The sequence below is a fragment of the Puma concolor genome, chromosome D1, assembly GCF_028749965.1.
Source record: "Puma concolor isolate L17-30 chromosome D1, mPumCon1.1.hap2, whole genome shotgun sequence".
Classification (NCBI taxonomy): Eukaryota; Metazoa; Chordata; class Mammalia; order Carnivora; family Felidae; genus Puma; species Puma concolor.
The window spans coordinates 96,570,755-96,588,300 of NC_141676.1; the positions used below are offsets into that span (position 1 = coordinate 96,570,755).

General features: G+C 49.3%; 1 protein-coding gene and 1 long non-coding RNA gene across 2 annotated transcripts in view; both read left to right on the forward strand.

Moving 5' to 3' along the window:
• The window catches only part of CLMP (CXADR like cell adhesion molecule), a 100,223-nt gene that overhangs the window by 23,859 nt on the left and 58,818 nt on the right, over window positions 1-17,546 (forward strand).
• Window positions 10,954-12,909, forward strand: LOC147576900 (uncharacterized). Its single transcript, XR_015241255.1, has 2 exons — window positions 10,954-12,223; window positions 12,456-12,909. It is a non-coding gene; the product is annotated as an uncharacterized LOC147576900 (long non-coding RNA).

A 17,546-nucleotide genomic window follows, 5' to 3' on the forward strand; every position in this document is an offset into this window, starting at 1 on the left:
GGTTGAGCTGGGACAGACGAAGCAGCAGGGAGTTCCCAGGCCAAGTAGGTAGTCTCTATAAGATGGCTGTGGCCTGACCTCCCTGGAAGCAGCAAGAAAAAGCAGGCTTCATTGCAGCCAGATTTAAGTTAGCCAAAAGGAGGAACTTCCACAGGTTGCTGTCACTGGACTAGACGAGTGATGGGGGGTGGGGTGGGGTGATGCCTTCAGAATGGGGTGAAAATCTCCCTAAGAGGAGTTGGGCACTGCCCTTCTGGGAGCCCGGAAGGTAGACAAGGTGACCTCAGCTGGACCTGGGTTTCAGTGTATCATCCAAGGCAACGCAGTTGGAAACTCTGCTTTCTCCCAGGGCCCACTATGATTCAGCTCTAGGCCTGGGCAGTTTTCCACGTTCAGCTGCACTTCCAAACCCAGATCTGCAATTTGAACCTAACGCCCCGCAGACAAAGAAGACTGTTGCGAGTAAGGCGTTTGCTCCCGAAGCCCAGTAGGGCTTTGGCTCCACAGCCCTCATTAGCATCTGCAGTCACATAAATATATATGAGGACTGTGGATTCCCCTGGGAGTCCCGGAGGCCAGCACAGCCAAGGCAGAATCTCTCCCTCTTTGCACCTCCTCCTGGACCCTCTGAGCCCAGCTGCCTCTGGGAAGCCCAGCTCTGTGAGGCTATTCCCCAGCAGGGGCCCGACAGCTCATTTTCAGGGGGGGCAACAATAGACGCTTGGCCATTTGGGCTTTGGGAGAACCAGCCCTGTTCTGCCCCTCCTCCTCCCCCCCCACCTTATGTTGGGCCAGGGTCTCTAAAGATCAGATGTTTCCCCACTACCCTCTCCTATGCCCCGATCCTGGAGACATGAGGGCAGAGTGAACCCGCTGCATGGTACCCACATACCCTGCATGAACCCGCACGGCAGAGCCCTGTGCGGAGCCCAGATTGGATGCTGCAAAATTCAGGACGGAGGGAGGTGAGGAGACTCAGGGCTTTTTGTTCCTAAAGTCCTCCTGATCTAATGGGTCGACAAAATAGAGAAGGAAACAAAAATTAGAAACCTGAGACACAGCACCAACCTCAGAGAAATATACATGAGAACATAATCAATAGCATGTGAACCTTGTAAATTCCACAGAGGGGGTGGGGCCAGAAGGCTGTGCTGTTGGATACAGTGCTGAAGTCTCAGAGGGCTTTGGGAGGAGGTGAATTTCGACTGGGGAAGGGCGGAGTTGGGAAGGGTACTGACTGGCTGCCCATCCCCCTCACTGGGGGCACTGCAGCACAGTGGAAGTGGTGGGGAGTAAAGCAGCCCCAAGGGTCCTCAGACTCCCAGTAACTAGCCCGCTACCACAGTTGTTTCCAAGACTGGAAGGAAAGGACTTTCAGAGAAAAGCCACAAAACGAAGCCAGTTGAATCCCGATGTATGGGGGGGGAGAGTCTGGTGTGGGTGGCTGTCCTCCGGTGCTTCTGGCTGAAGCTGGAGTACCCTGGCCCCGGCTTTGGGGTGCAATGCCACAGCACTGCCCTGGCCAGATACATGACCCCGCCCTCTGCAGCTCCTCTGTGATGGAAAGCCATGGATCCCTCAGTGGACTAGGGGAGGGCAGTGGATAAAGTGGAAAAGGGAATGACCGCGGTAGATTTCCAAATGTAGATTTCCAGCTCGGGTTGTTTGGAAAAGGTTTCTCCGGTCCCACTTCCTTTGGCCACCTTGGCAGCCTGGCGGCCTCAGTCAGCTCAAGAACAGGCATTCTGCTCTCCAAAGCGTCCTTCACCCCAGGTAGCCTGTCTTCCCTAGGGCCTGATAAGAGAGCCCAAGCTCTTCATTTCTTCTCGGGGAACTCCATCATCTGTCCTCATCTGTGACAGCTTTCTCTTAGGGAAGGAGGCAGATTTCTCAGCCAGGGAGGAGCTCCCCCTTTCCCCGAGACTGGCGATCCCAAGTCACGGCACGTCATACTGGAAGGATCCTCGGAGGTCACTGATTTCAACTCCTACTACAAGCCCAGAATGAGGATGTAGGAGGGGCATGGGGAGGGAATAATCAGAGCTGGGACCATAATCCGTGGTCATCTCCTTGCCACCACGGTATAGGGGGCACAGAATGATCTCTGCAACCAAACCAGCCTGGCTCCGCACTCCATCTTTCTGACTTGCTGGCCATGAATAAGTCTTTGAACTTCTCTGAGTGTCTGCATCCTGAGCTGCCAAAAAACAAAGGAGAAAGAAAGGTGATCTAGGGGCGCCTGGGTGGCGCAGTCGGGTAAGCGTCCGGCTTCAGCCAGGTCACGATCTCGCGGTCCGGGAGTTCGAGCCCCGCGTCAGGCTCTGGGCTGATGGCTCGGAGCCTGGAGCCTGTTTCCGATTCTGTGTCTCCCTCTCTCTCTGCCCCTCCCCTGTTCATGCTCTGTCTCTCTCTGTCCCAAAAATAAATAAAAACGTTGAAAAAAAAATTTAAAAAAAAAAAAAAAAAGAAAGGTGATCTTTTTGTAGGATGGTCTACAAGATGGTTGCTGGTAATGGCTGTCACTTACTGAGTACTTACCACGTGCCAAGGGCCAGGCGAGCACTCTGTGTGCCTAATGCCAGGCCTGGCATTCAGTCAGTTGTAATTATTAGTACGTGTGGTCCCCGACAATTGACCCTGCTCACGGTCATGCCTCACCTCTGGCAGCAGACTTCTCAAATGATAAAACTCCTCCGCCCCCCACTTTCTAGAATCCGGGAAGACCCCCAAAGCAGGAAAGCAATTCATGTTCAGTCTGAGCGGTGACTTGCTGACCTGCTCTCCAGCACTGAGGAACGGTCACCAGCCTTCTCGTCCAAACGCAGCCTGCTGTCTCTTGTTTAAACAAGGCCAAGGAGGCAGGCAGGCAGCCTGTGGTTGGGGAGGAAGAAACAAGGGCTGTTTGGGATTCCATGCAGACTCTGGGCTATTGAAGCTGTCAGGCTGATATACAAGCTCTGTCGGGCTTATAGCTCTTGGCATTCTGGCTGCTCCCCCCTGATGACCATTTATAGTCAATCCTTCTCAAGAGGGTGTAGCCCTGGGGTTGGGCAAAAGTGATGAAGTTGGAGGAAAGGCACCTGGCACAGGGGAGGCAGGCCGTAACTACTAGAAACTTCCCTACCTCCAAACACCACTGATTTCCCAGAATTTGGGCTCGGCGGCTCCCCCTTCAGGCTTGCGGGGTAAGAACAAGCCAGTGCCAGAGGGAGGTTGGAAGGTGGAAGGAATGGAAAGATCAGGGCCACCAATCAAAAGAGGTTTTAGTGGACTTTAATGTAAGACGAGCCCATGTGGCCTTGTGGTGGGGGATTCCGTTCCTGTGCCCCTGAATTTTTCTTTTGTTCGTTCCCTTGAGATTACCTCAAGACCCTTTTCTGCACATTGGAAGTAGCAGACCTTTCACAGAGCTTGGAAAAGGGAAAGGTGGCTTACAGCACCCACAGTCCAGTCTGGCTGTTGACCTGTGGCAAGTTCTGCCCTTGGCATCGTCGGGACTTCCGTGGTCTCTGCTTGGGGAGAGCGCACTAGATTCCATGTGTTCGAGGTAGACCTCATGCTCTTTAGGTGCCCAGGAGGATGAAAGGGTAAAAAAGAGGGTCTGGAACTGGTCCTACAGACTTGGGGTTGGTGGAGAAGAACACTGGCCCTAAAGTCAGCTGGAGGAATTGCTAGGAAGTCCGGAAACTGCAAATAAGGGTATGAAGACAGGCTTGCTGCTGCTGAGGCCATGGTGGTCACCATGGCCCTGCATCCACCTGCAGGAATGCAGAATAATAATATGTCCCTGTTAACCATCAGAGGGATATCCGAGGGTGGGAGTGGGGGGAGGATGATCAGAAGCAGGGATGGACGGGAGCATTGATGGTTATTTTGTTAGGTTCTAGACACTGGGTTTTATCTACACTGTTTTTTAAAATTTTTTTTTCTAAGGTTTATTTATTTTTGAGAGACAGAGACAGAGCATGAGCGGGGGAGGGCCAGAGAGAGAGGGAGACACAGGATCCGAAGCAGGCTCCAGGCTCTGAGCTGTCAGTACAGAGCCCCATGTGGGGCTCGATCTCGTCAACTGCAAGATCATGACCTCAGCCGAAGTCAGACGCTCAACAACTGAGCCACTCGGGCGCCCCTACACGGTTTTGTTTCTTAACGTTCATAACCTTGGGAAGTTAGTTTCATTCTTCTTTTACAGATGAAGAAACGAACACTCATGGAAGTCAGGGAACTTGCTCAAGGTTTCAGACTTGGCAGTGATGGAGCTGGGATCCAAACTTCTTTCTACTCTGTCAGGCTGGTTTTAGCAGCCTATACCAAGATTGGTTACTTGTTTAGAACACTCCCTCGGGGACAGGGGCGGTTACAGGTCCTCAGGAGGGCAGATTACAGACCAGGGGATGCTGTGGTAACTAGAAGGATCCTCCCATTTGCCTGGTGTAACTGGACAAAGCCGTCTCCAGCTTGAAGAGGTGTCTGCTTTCATTAGAAGGCTGTTCCCTGCACAGGGTAGAATGACACCGTCCAAACCTCATTTTTCTGTTTCCTTTGTCTAGAACTTCATAGAGATCACGACTCTTTGGTTATGACATCCATTCTTTGGCCAAATGAAAACATACTGGATTATGTTACAACATTCTTTGGTTGTTTCAGTCCTGGGGATTCCGGGGTCCCTTTTACTAACTTCAGGAGTCGATTACCACATTTCGAAAACCTTTGAGTGCAAACTACAAGATCATTCATTCGTCCAAATTTATTGAGCACTTACTATATGCCTGATGCTGGGTTCACTACTGGGAACAGAATGATGAAAGGTGTCTCTGCCTATGTGAGGCAGATACATAAACAAAACATCATGTGTGCGCAAACAGCATGATGTTTAAAGCACTGTACAGGTAGTTACTCTCCCTCCATTGGTTTTCCATTCATTGAAACAAAACCCAAAAAATCGAATTTAGTGTAAGACCTTATATTTAGTACTGGGAAACCAAAGAGGTTTTTTTTGGGGGGGGAGGGGGGGGAGATAGACAAATAAGTAGATAAACTATATGGTACAAAAATTTACAACAAAAAAGGCAGTTTTGGGTAGGCCTGTTCTTACGGATTTACATAGAAGTAAATTATTTAGTACTTTATCTAGAACAGAGCAAGCACTCAACAAACGGTAATATATGTTGTTGTTATCAACACTATTATCATTGTTGGCAAATGTTTGGTGACTTAATTTGGATTTTTTCCCCTATAAAATCTGGGTAATATCGTCATTTTTCCATTTTACAGAAGCAGTTGTACATAATATGATTTAAGTGGCTACACCATACAGTTTGCGAAGTAAAGATTCAAAAATTAAAACAAACATTCTGGCTCCCGGCATATCCCTCTTACTATAGGCTTCTGAACCCACAAGCTGGCCATCAGTTGGGTCTTCTCCGCCTCAGCGCAAACTTATTCTGACTCTACCCCCTACTCTTTATGATCTAACCCTCAAAACATCTGACATTACCTTAGAATCTCCTTTCTCTACTCCCTACTTTTAGTCAGTAAGCTGTCTGGGCTGAGGAACAATGCTTCTCTGCCTTTACGGTGAATACAGACCGCCCAGGGTTCTTGTTAAAATTCTGGGACAGATTCTGGGGGCGCCTGGGTGACTCAGTCGGTTAAGCATCCGACTCTTGGTTTTGGCTCAGGTCATGATCTCACGGGTTGTGAATCTGAACCCCATATTGGGCTCTGTGCTGACAGCGTGGAGCCTGCTTGGCGTTCTGTCTCTCTCTCTCTCTCTCTCTGCCCCCCCCCCCCGCAAAATAAATAAATAAATAAACATAAAAAAATTTTAATGCAGATTCTGACTCAGTAAGGATCTGGGTGGGGCCTAAGGCCCCACATTTCTAATAAGCTCCCAGTCTATGCTGGTGCTGCTGGTCCCAGGACCACACTTTGAGTAGCAAGCAGTCCATTATAACTCCAAAGCCTCTCTTTGAACTCCCTCTCTTCCTTACGCTCCTGCTGCCCCAGCTCAGGCCATCCTTCCTCCTCTACAGCTGAGACCCCAGCTCCTCAGTGACCTCCCTTCCTGGACTCCCTGCTTCCGCCCCATCCTACACACTTCTGCTAAATTCAGCTTCCTAAAATGCAACTTCCTTCACGTTACTCTCCTGCTGTAACGCCTCCAGTGACTCCCCACTGACCAGCACACTGGACGCAAATGTCTCTAACGGAAGTTGAGATCCTGTAAGAGTGAGCCTCAGCTTTTTCGGTGTGAGAGATCCCATGGTTCCCATCGGTTTACCCCACCCGTGACCTCCATTGCTTCTTGCCTTGGGGACTTTGTGGACACTGTTCTTTCCACTGATGCTCCTTCCCAGGCCCAACCGTGGCCCTAATCTCAGCACCCAAACCCTCTCCTTCCTTCAAGGCCTGGGCACCCTCTTCCGCAGCTGGAAACGTCTCAAACCCGCACAGCTCTTTGCCCAAATACGCTTATTTGTGTGCCTTTTCCCTTGTGCGTTCCTTCATCTCTCCGCAAACCCCACAGCATCTCTCGCAGGGCCTTGCTCCCAGCAAGCCCTCAGTTAATCCATCCCCGGTGCCTGAAAGATCTATTTCCCAGTTCTTTTAGTGGGACTCTGTTCTACTTGCATTATCTATGCCCCTGTGTTAGACGTGTTGCGACACTGTAAATCCCCTTGAATCCTTTTTGGAAATTGGCGAGTTACCAATCATAAATAATCAGCTGCAAGGGTAGACACTCAGGAATCGTTTGTGAAGTGACTAGAGGGATGCCTTCTTCAGGGCTGAGTCAAGAGCAGGTTACTGGCTTTACGCTTTCCATTCCTTCCTGTTTCCGGCCCTTTGGCTCGTCTGTCCCTTCAGAGGTCCTCCCACAGCTCTTTGGGGTCCTGCTCAGCTTCAGGATGCAGGGTGAGCTCGAGCCCTTCCAGGAGCTGCCCCCGGACAAGCTGTTCTCTGGCCTCCCACACCAACCAGGCCTGTTGAATCCGATGGTTCCCAAACTTGAGTGCCTGCACCCGTCATATGCACCTGAGGGCTTGTTAACACACTGAGCACCTGCCCCACCCCAGGGACTGCGGGAGGGGACCGACAATTTGCATTTGTAACAGGTTGGTGGATGATGCTGATGCTGTTTGAAAATGGCTCTTGGAGGACCACTGCCCTGGAGGTGAGGTTCTGGCTGTGAGGAAGAGAAATCACAGCTCAGGCAGGCACAGCAGGGGCTTGAGAAATACTTAATGGGTAAAATTATTTGCTCCACCTATCTTAGCTCTCCCTCCCCACATGGATTATAAGTCACTTGCACTTGGAGACCAAGTCTTATTAGACTACTTCTCCGGCAAATTCCATCAGGCAGAGCCCAGGGCTGGGCACGGAGTTCCTCGTTTCTTCCCTTTTGGACTAGAAATGGAAAAGATCGGTTTTTAAAGTTCATTTATTTATTTATTTATTTATTTATTTATTTATTTATTTAATTTTTTGGATGTTTATTTATTTTATTTTATTTTTAAATTAAATTTTTTTTTTTTTAATTTACATCCAAGTTAGCATCTACTGCAACAATGATTTCAGGAGTAGATTCCCTAATGCCCCCTACCCACTTAGCCCCTCCCCCCTCCCACAACCCCTCCAGCAACCCTCTGTTTGTTCTCCATATTTAAAGAGTCTCTTGTGTTTTGTCCCCCTCCCTGTTTTTATATTATTTTTGCTTCCCTTCCCTTATGTTCATCTGTTCTCTGTCTTAAAGTCCTCATATGAGTGAAGTCATATGATATTTGTCTTTCTCTGACTAATTTCGCTTAGCATAATACCCTCCAGTTCCGTCCACTTGGTCGCAAATGGCAAGATTTCTTAATGTTTATTTTTGAGAGAATAAGAGCGAGAACATGTGTGAGCAAGGGAGGGGCAGAGAAGAGGGTGGGGACAGAGGATCCAAAGCAGGCTCCACGCTGACAGCAAAGAGCCTAATACGGGGCTCGAACTCATGAACCGTGAGATCATGACGTGAGCTGAAGTGGGATGTTCAACTGACTGAGCCACGCAGGCGCCCCTTAGTTTATTTATTTATTTTGAGAGAGACAGCCGGCACATGCATGAGTGGGGGAAGGGCAGAGAGAGAAAGAGAGAATCCCAAGCAGGCTCCGCCCTGTCAGTGCAGAGCCTGACATGGGGCTCAAACTCACAGACTGTGAGATCATGACCTGAGCCAAGATCAAGAGTCGGACGCTTAACCAACTGAGCCACCCAGGTGCCCTAAAAAGAACTTTGTTAAGCAACAGTTATGACTCAACTGAGAGTATTTGCAGAGAATTATGGAAAACGCCATTCCTTGTAGACGCAGGGCATCACAGCTGTCCTGGGGGTGTTCCCACACTTCATCAGGTCCAGGGTGCCGCTCCCTCCCCCGTGTGGCCCCCCGGCACAGCTTGGCGTCTCCACCGGAACAGCACTTACCTCACTGCCTTCCAAAAGTCAGTTGACCATCCCTATTCTGTTAAGTGTGAGATAGTTAAGACTGAAGCAGTAAAGCTAACAGAAATTATAACCCATGCAGCACACGGCTTTTCAACATCTATTGACTCCGTTCAGCAAGCCACATATTCTCATTTTCTCGTTCAGACGTTACGCACACTCAGATGATTCCCACACCTGCTTGGGGCGTCACTTGTTGCCTGTAGGTGCATGGGGAACCTGAACAGACCCTAGGGGACAGTACTCACCCTTCTCACCCACTGGATCTGTTTCTCCCCCCTCCTTCCCTTCATGCCCAGGCTCGCCCAGGGTGGGGACAGCAGCTCTGTCTTCATAGTGGCCTGCAGGTAATCGTGAATGAGCACGTTCTGGAAAGTTCACAGCCTGATATTTATCTTCTCACCGAAAATAGCTGTTAAATGGCTCCCAGGAGATACTGGCTTTTTGCTGAGCTTTTCAGACACTGTCTTAATCATTTTTAAAAATAACACACACACATCCATATTTAAATACATTCGTTTCTTTAGTGTTTTGACAGATCATTGGTCTTTCCCACATTTTCCAAAGGTCTTAGAGCCAAGCCTAGATAGGAACTGCTTCCTGAACCTCTTGAGAAAATTATTGTCTCTTATATTGGAATCCCCAGTGCCTAGCACAATTCCTGGCACATAAAGGGGGCTAATGAATTAGATACAAGATAGAAAAAGTATAGCTAATATCCGCTGAACATTTTCTCTGTGCCACACTGAGAAGTCCTTTATGGGATGATCTTATTTAATACCCTCATAACCACCTGCGACCTGGGCACTAACAACCACCATATTTGGTAAACGAAAACAACCCGGGGCTCGGAGGGGCCAAGTAACTTGGCCAGGTCCATCACCCAGAAGGGATAACGCAGATTTTAAATCCAGGTCCGTCTAGCTCCAGAGCCCCCGTATTTACCACAACACGATGTGAGGTCAACAGTTGAACAAACTTTGATCACACGGACTGTAAATATTTGGGTAGTCTACTGGCTTTGTGGGTTTTTTGCGCAACTAAAATGATATACCCAACAGCAGAACTTATGAGAAAATAACTAGGAGTGCCTTTTTTTTATGTTTAGTTTTGAGAGAGAGAGAGAGAGAACACAAGCAAGGGAGGGGCAGAGAGAGAAGGAGACACAGTATCCCAAGCAGGCTCCAGACCCTGAGCTGTCAGCACAGAGCCCGACACGGGGCTCGAACCCACGGACCACAAGATCGTGACCTGAGCCGAAGTTGGACGTTTGACCGCCCGAGCCACCTAGGTGCTCCGAGCAGTGCCTTTTAGAGAGGGAGATGGTGGGGCCCGGCTAGGTTAACGGGCCCGCCCAAAGCCAGCAGGCCATGGTCGTGCTGTCCATGGTGTCCCCAAGTCTGATTTCTAGCGGTAGAGATTGGCACTCAAGCCTTCCACCGTGCCTACGTTCTCCACTATCTTCTAGCCCTTACACCATCTTCCTGCCCTAACAAAGGCTTGCTGGCTGTCAGAGTTTGAACAGAGCAGCATGGATTCCTTTTGAAAGGGGGGGTTGAGTGATCAGTGTGACCAAACTTCTGGGGTTTGTGCAGACGGGACCAGGTAGGAAGGAACAGGAAGAAAATGCGTGACCACAGAGAGGGGTGTGGTACAGTGCTGGTACAGGAGAAGGTGATAGTTCCACACTCTCCTCTGGAGGGAGCCCTGGAGGCACTTAGAACAGCCTGCACTTCAAATGCCAAGGCCAGAGCTCCAGCCCCTGCCGAATCATCTCCCTGCACGGCACTTGACACGTGGGCAGGGCACTGAGCCCCTGGGCCTTCGTTTCTTCTTTACTTGCGACATAAAGAAAGAAGTTGATTTCTAAGGTGCTGGTGATGTCTAAGGTACTGTAGCTCTGACATTCTAAACGGGGATCGTTTAAGGTTGGGCCTGATGTCCTAAACCCACTTGGAAAATTCTGCAACGGTGGCAGTCACCTCTCCAAGTTCTTCTCGGAGCCCGCTGATAAATGGGTCCCAGGTGTTTTTTTTTTTTTTTAATGTTTATTTATTTTTGAGACAGAGAGAGAGACAGAGTGCAAGTGGGGGAGGGGCAGAGAGAGAGGGAGACACAGAATCTGAAACAGGCTCCAGGCTCTGAGCTGTCAGCACAGAGCCCGATGCGGGGCTCGAACCCACGAACTGCGAGATCATGACCTGAGCCGAAGTCGGACGCTCAACCGACTGAGCCACCCAGGCGCCCCTGGGTCCCAGGTGTTTAACCCCCACAATTCCTCCATTCTCCCAGGACTGAATGTATATCCCTCAGTGTTGCTGCTTCTCAAACTGTTAGACGTTACTGTGGTCATAAGCCTCAGCGTTCAATAGAAACAGTAACCAAACAATTTATTAGCAAGGTAAAAGAGTTCTGGAAAGAAAGCGTCCGATCGGTGATATTCTTGGTGGGGGTGGGGGGGGTGGGGGTGGGTCCCTGGAGCCACAAGCAGGGCTGAGGAATGCTCAGCAAATCTTTTTAGGGAGAAGGAAGCATCATTAGGGAGATGTTACTCTGCGGGCCCGAGCACAGCTAAGCATCTCTCCACCATTTTGCAGAGCTGAAAGAAGGAAGCATCGAATGAGCTTTTTGCCTGCAGGACAGAGCAGAGCTGGGCCCCATCCCACAAGTAAAGCCCCATCCACGACTGCCGCTTCCTTCCTGCTGTTATGCAGAATGCCCTGGGATAAATAGGGCCCCCTCCCTGTCCCCTGGCGTCAAGTATCTCTCGCTGCGAAACCAGTGACCCACTCCCCACGTTAGGGGCTTAAAACTACAAACACTGATTGTTTCACCATCTCTGTGGGGCAGGGATTCAGAAGAGGTTAGCTAGATGGCTCTGGCCTGCGATTGCTCCCGAGTCTGCAGTCAGGCTGGGGCTGGTCATCTGCAGCCTCGGCAGGGCCGAAGGATCTGGTTGTCCGTATTAGTCTGACTGGGCTGCCGTAAGAAAAATATCACGGGCCCGGTAGCTTTGCCAGCGGTTGTGTTCTCGCAGGTCTGGTGGCTAAAAGCCCACGATCAAGGTGTTGGCAAATTCGGTTTCTTAGGGGACTCTCCTCCTTGTGGACAGCTACCTTCTCACTGTGTCCTTACGTGGCCTTTTCTCGGTGGACGGGTGCAGGGGCCAGCATGGCGGGGGAGGGGAGGGGAGGCACTCTCCCTGGTGTCTCTTTGTATAAGGACAATAATCCTACCAGATTAGGGCCCCACCCTTTTGACCTCATTTAACCTCAGTTACTTCCTTAGAGGCCCCATCTTTTTTTTTTTTTTTTTAATTAAATGTATTTATTTATTTATTTTAATTCAAGTTAGTTAACATACAGTATATAGCCTCGTCTTCAGGAGTAGAACCCGGTGATTCATCACTTCCATGTGACATCCAGTGCTCATCCCCACGAGTGCCCTCCTTCATGCCCATCCCCCAGTTAGCCCATCCCCCACCCACCGCCCCCTCCAGCAACCACCAGTTTGTTCTCTGTATTGAAGACTCTCTTACGGTTTGCCTCCCTCTCCGTTTTTATCTTCTTTTTCCTTCCCTTCCCCTCTGGTCATCTGTTGTGTTTCTTAAATTGCACAGATGAGTGAAGTCATATGATACTTGTTTTTCCCGGAGGCCGCATCTTTCAATGGAGCCACACTGGGGGTTAGGGCATCAACATGATAATAATGGAGGAGACACATCCAATCTACGACAGCTTCCAAGGTGGTGTATTTAAATTTTTTTTTTTCAACGTTTATTTATTTTTGGGACAGAGAGAGACAGAGCATGAACGGGGGAGGGGCAGAGAGAGAGGGAGACACAGAATCAGAAACAGGCTCCAGGCTCTGAGCCATCAGCCCAGAGCCCGACGCGGGGCTCGAACTCACAGATCGCGAGATCCTGACCTGGCTGAAGTCGGACGCTTAACCGACTGCGCCACCCAGGCGCCCCCAAGGTGGTGTATTTAGAGAGTGCTGGCTGTGGGCAGGAGGCCTTGGTTCCTCCCCATGTGGGTCTCTCCCACGTATTGCTTTATGGTCCTCATGCCCTGATGCCTGGTGTCCCCTAAAGAGTGCAGTCCAAGTTGTAAGCTGTGCACACGCTAAACCTCTCTGCGTCTGTTTCTCCATCAATAGGATAATTACACCTTCCTCAGGATGGTTGTGTTAAATGACAGAACAGACGTGCTGTGTCACAAGTAGTGCTCATCAAGTAAATACTCCTTCCCTCCCCAACCTTCTCCAGTCTGTACAATGACAACTTCTATAGGATGACAACACAAGACAAGAATTCCAGATTGTCACAACTGGAGGGATTTCCGTAGCATCTAGTCGAACAGTCCCCACTTTTTTAACCCCCAAGGCTCTTCTGATTTTTCTCTCAAGAGCCCTATATTTTGAAATACTTTTGATCCCAGGGGCACCTGCCTGGCTCAGTCGGTAGAGCATGCGACTCTTGATCTCAGGGTTGTAAGTTGGAGTCCCACGTTGGGTGTAGAGATAGAAAGAAAGAAAGAAAGAAAGAGAGAGAGAGAGAGAGAGAGATAAGAAAAGAAAAGAAAAGAAAAGAAAAGAAAAAAGAAAGGAAAGGAAAAAAGAAAAGAGAAAGAAAGACGGGGGAAGGAGGAAGGAAGGAAGGAAGGAAGGTAGATCTTTGATCCCCAAACAAATGTCATTAACTGCATGTTTCATTTTCCGGTATATTCACTAAAGCCTGTATAACTGCTCATCAGAACTTCTGATCAGTGAAAGACCATCCGTGCTTCCACCTTGAGTTGGGATAATTTCCGTGAAAATCAAAGCAATCGTTACTTTAGAGGCTTAGAAAGATGAAGGAATTTATCCAAGTTCATTCAGATTAGTTAGTAACAGATCTAGGGCTCAAACCTGGACCTCCTGATTCCAAGCCAGTGACCATCCCTGAACTCTAAATAGTCACCCTATCTATTTCATGTGCTGTGCCATATTTCGTGATGTTGGACATAATAAGAGATCCAAGATCTCCCTCAGTCTAACATTACAGAACTCTGGAATAAAACATCCACCTTTGCAAGGCCCCAGCTGCATGGATAGCACAAATGGGCAAGACCCCCAACCCCCCAAATGGAGGGAGGCCCATAAGTATCATAGAACAGGCCATTGCCCATGTGGCCTCCTTGAAGGGCTGTCCCATTAGCTGATGTGTCGATAACTTCTAGAGCTATTTAGAGCTTTAAGGTAGAGAGCTAGTTCTGTGTCTTCAAGTTCGCTGGCCCACACTCCAATCCCAAAGAGAAGCTAGCTTCTCACTAACAAATAGAAGTCAAGCCAGGAGAGGGGACAAGGAGATCATCTTTGACCCTACCTGCATGGAGCAGGGGGTGACAGCGTGATTCAGCCATGCTCTGTCTTGCTGCCATGGAGAATGAGAGCTGAGAATTATGGGGGCTCTGTATTCACCCTGGGGCAGGCCATCAACCCACCATTTGGTCAGAAGGTCAGTATATGACAGATGTCTAATCCCAACGTCTTCTCTGAAAAGAAACCAAAACAAACAAACAAACAAAAAACCAAAGGAAGAAAAGCCAAAGAATTAAAGAGGAATTTACTCAGCCTAGAGGTGGAAAGAACGGTGCCTGTGAGCAAGCTAATTGGGCCGATTGTTTAAGAACAAATGTTTGTAAATGTTGTTCTGCTCCGTGTCCGGTCTATTGCCCCCTTCCCTGTTAGTCCCTAGTCGGGTTCCTTTTGAATGTTCCAGCCTGCCTCTGCTTTATTCAAGGGCACGAAAACAGGGTTTGTATTTTCCATACTTCTGCCAAAATCTTAATTGGGGGAGGTACATCTCTGGGGATTTATGTGGTCCAGGCAACAGGACTCAAAGGAGAAGCTGGCAGGAGAAAAAAGGAACTCGATCAGATAAAAGTTTTGAGCTGCACCTTTCTCCGTAAAGAGAAAGTAGCTGGAGCTCTTATTTGCTCAACCCCCTGGAGGCCGTTCTGCGCCTGGGGAAAGGAGAAGAATTCAGTGTTCCAGACGATGGGCAAGCTTGAATGTCAGTGCTTGGTGCAACCCGAGCCCTGAAGCCTGGGAGCTCCGTCAACCGCAGTCCAGGGAGATGCTTTAATGTCAATTACATTTAATGTCATTGCTCTGTACGCTCTCAGCCAGATGCGTTTCATCACGAGAGTTCATTTCCTGGAGAAAAACCTTTAGAAAAAAGAACGAGTGTCCTCAACGAACTTCCTTTGAGGACAGTCTGTATCAGCCCAGTGGCTGAAACGCTTTTCCAACATGCTTCCCCCTTCAGGCATTTCTTATACAACCTCTGTGCTCAAAGTCCCTTACTGGGCTCTACTGAGTATGTGTAATAGACGACATGGCCCTGACTTTTAGTAAGTTACAGCCTGCGTGGGACGTATATGATACACCATATGAAAAGATACGGGTTGGGGGGGGGCGGGGATACGAGCCAAGTGAGAAAAAAAATGACAAGGTCCTTGGCAAATGTTTCCCTTATTTGAGCTCTGGAGAAAATTAGAAAATGGCGGCCTTTCAGCGTGGTATCACTTTGCCATCATAACAAAGTACCACAGATTGGGTGACTTAAACCACAGAAATTCATTCTCACCATGCTGAAGGTTGGAAGTCCAAGATCACGGTGTCCGCAGGGATGTGGACGGTTGTCTTCTGGTGTCTTTCTATAGTCTTCCTTCTGTACCTGTTCGTGTCCTCATCTCCTCTGTAAAGACATCGGTCAGATTGGCTTAGGACCCACATTAATGATCTCCTTTTAACTTAATTCCCCTTTAAAGACCTTATTTCCAAATACCTTCACATTCTGAGGTACTGTGGGTTAGGATTTCAACATTCATAAGTTGGGGGGGGGGAGGGTGGACATAACTCAACCCATGCAAGGGGTGTTTAGAGGAGGAAACTATTCACACCCATTGAAAAGTGATACAAATCTATCCATGTGGCTGCCGTGCTACCTGCCAGGTGTGTGGTATTATGGGAAGGAGCTCAGGGGATGGGGAAATTGCCATGAGCCAGTGTGGTTTGAAAGGAGCCTATCCTGAGGCGTGAAAACTGAACCAGCTAAAAAGGAAAGGAGATACGATTCGGATGAGGGTAGAGTGGGGGTTAACAGGGGAGGAGGAGAGGACATTTCAAGCAGAAGGAATCGCCTGGAAAATGGTGCAGATGGGGTGCTAAGAAGACGCACACGGGCGATGTGGATTAGACCAATCCTGTAAGATTGGAGCATTCATTTTGTTAGACATGCGGAGGGACGAGCCTGAGACAGTGGCCTGCAACTTGAGAGTGAAGGGTTGGGCTGTGGATAGACTCTTTCCCATGCAGGGCCCTGAACTTGGCTGGTAAAATGACAAGAATAACATACGCGGGATCTCTCCTTACACCCGTTAAGATTTTTCACAAACGTCGTCCCATTTCTTCGCCACAAATACGTAACAGGATCAGCAGGGCATCATCATAACCATTGTATACATTTTGGAGATCGAGGTGGAGGGAGTTTAAATTGCTTGACCAGCAGATGAGAGGGCCGCGATCAGAATTCACTCCAAGCGAATTAGTCTGACAGGCTGTGTGTGAGGAGCCCCTTGCAGACGGGGAGCAGGGAGCTGGGAGTCATTAGAAAGAAGAGGAGTGCGGTGGTGACAGCCCGAGTTAGAGGAGCGGTACTAGACCCGGAACACTTTTTTTTTTTTCAACGTTTATTTATTTATTTAATTTTTGGGGGGATAGAGAGAGACAGAGCATGAACGGGGGAGGGGCAGAGAGAGAGGGAGACACAGAATCGGAAACAGGCTCCAGGCTCTAAGCCATCAGCCCAGAGCCTGACGTGGGGCTCGAACTCACGGACCGTGAGATCGTGACCTGGCTGAAGTCGGACGCTTAACCGACTGCGCCACCCAGGCGCCCCAGACCCGGCACACTTTAAACAGACATACTGTGCTGGTTTTGATCAGTAAACGGGCGAGAAATGAAAACGCTGGGAAATAAGCAAAAAATGCCTCTGGGAGGGGTTAGCGTATTTGGGTCTCATCGGACTTCAGGACCTTGGCACGACTTAATCTTTTGGATTCTTTCCCGGCTTGGACATAGGAGCAGGGAGAACAAAAGCGCAGGTGTGTCCGCACGTGCCCCTTACAGACCCTTGGTATGTTGTACCGTAACTGTGTGTGCATATGTCTGTCCCCTCCCAGACTGTGAGTTCCTCCAGGGAGGTGACAGTCTTTTCTCCATCGTTGTATATCCAGCACCTAGTAACATTCTGCAGGGATTAGAAGCTCAGTAAACACCTGTTGAGTGAATGAATGAATGAATGAATGAGCGAGAGTAAGTGGGACATGAGCATAGGGGACGAAAAGAACATATAAAGCAGAGGGGAAAGACCTTGAGGACAAGGGTTGGAGACTTCCCAGGTGTCCCCAGGACAGCCTCATGCGCAGGCAGGTAAATCCAACCTAAGAGAGAAGTCTACAAAGCCCAAGAAACTTCAAGTAAGTGGTTTTGACCACCGGGTCACTGCAGGCAGCTGTGGCCTTTCTTGTACAGACTTAGCCTGCTTTCTTATGCACAGAGTGGGCTTCAAAAAGCTTGTGGACTCGATCGCACAGAATTGCTGGGCAAGTGGGACACACAACACGAAATAACTGATTTCATGGAACAGGTTTCTAGGCAGAACCCCGTGGTTTCTTCTCCATGGCCTTCCCCATTAGTGCCGGAGCGGTCCTTTCCCCTAAGCTCCTGGATGCTCTCCTGTCCTGCTTCCTGCCGCCGTCCCCACGCTGTGTGTCTGCGTGGCACGTGGAAGGCCCCCTGCTGAGTGGACAAGTCTGGCTGTAAAAGGAACGAGGTGGGATCAGGTGGAAGGACCCCAAGACGTCAGAGCAACTCGTTCTCCTCTCGGCGTGTTTATCAAGAAGCCTGCATGGGCTAGAATCAGTGGGCCTGCTGTTCTTTTCTTCCCCTTAGGATGTGACTGTAATCCGGGGCTCCTAAGTCAGTTTGTTTCAATAAGCAGGTTTTGTGAAAACTACCAA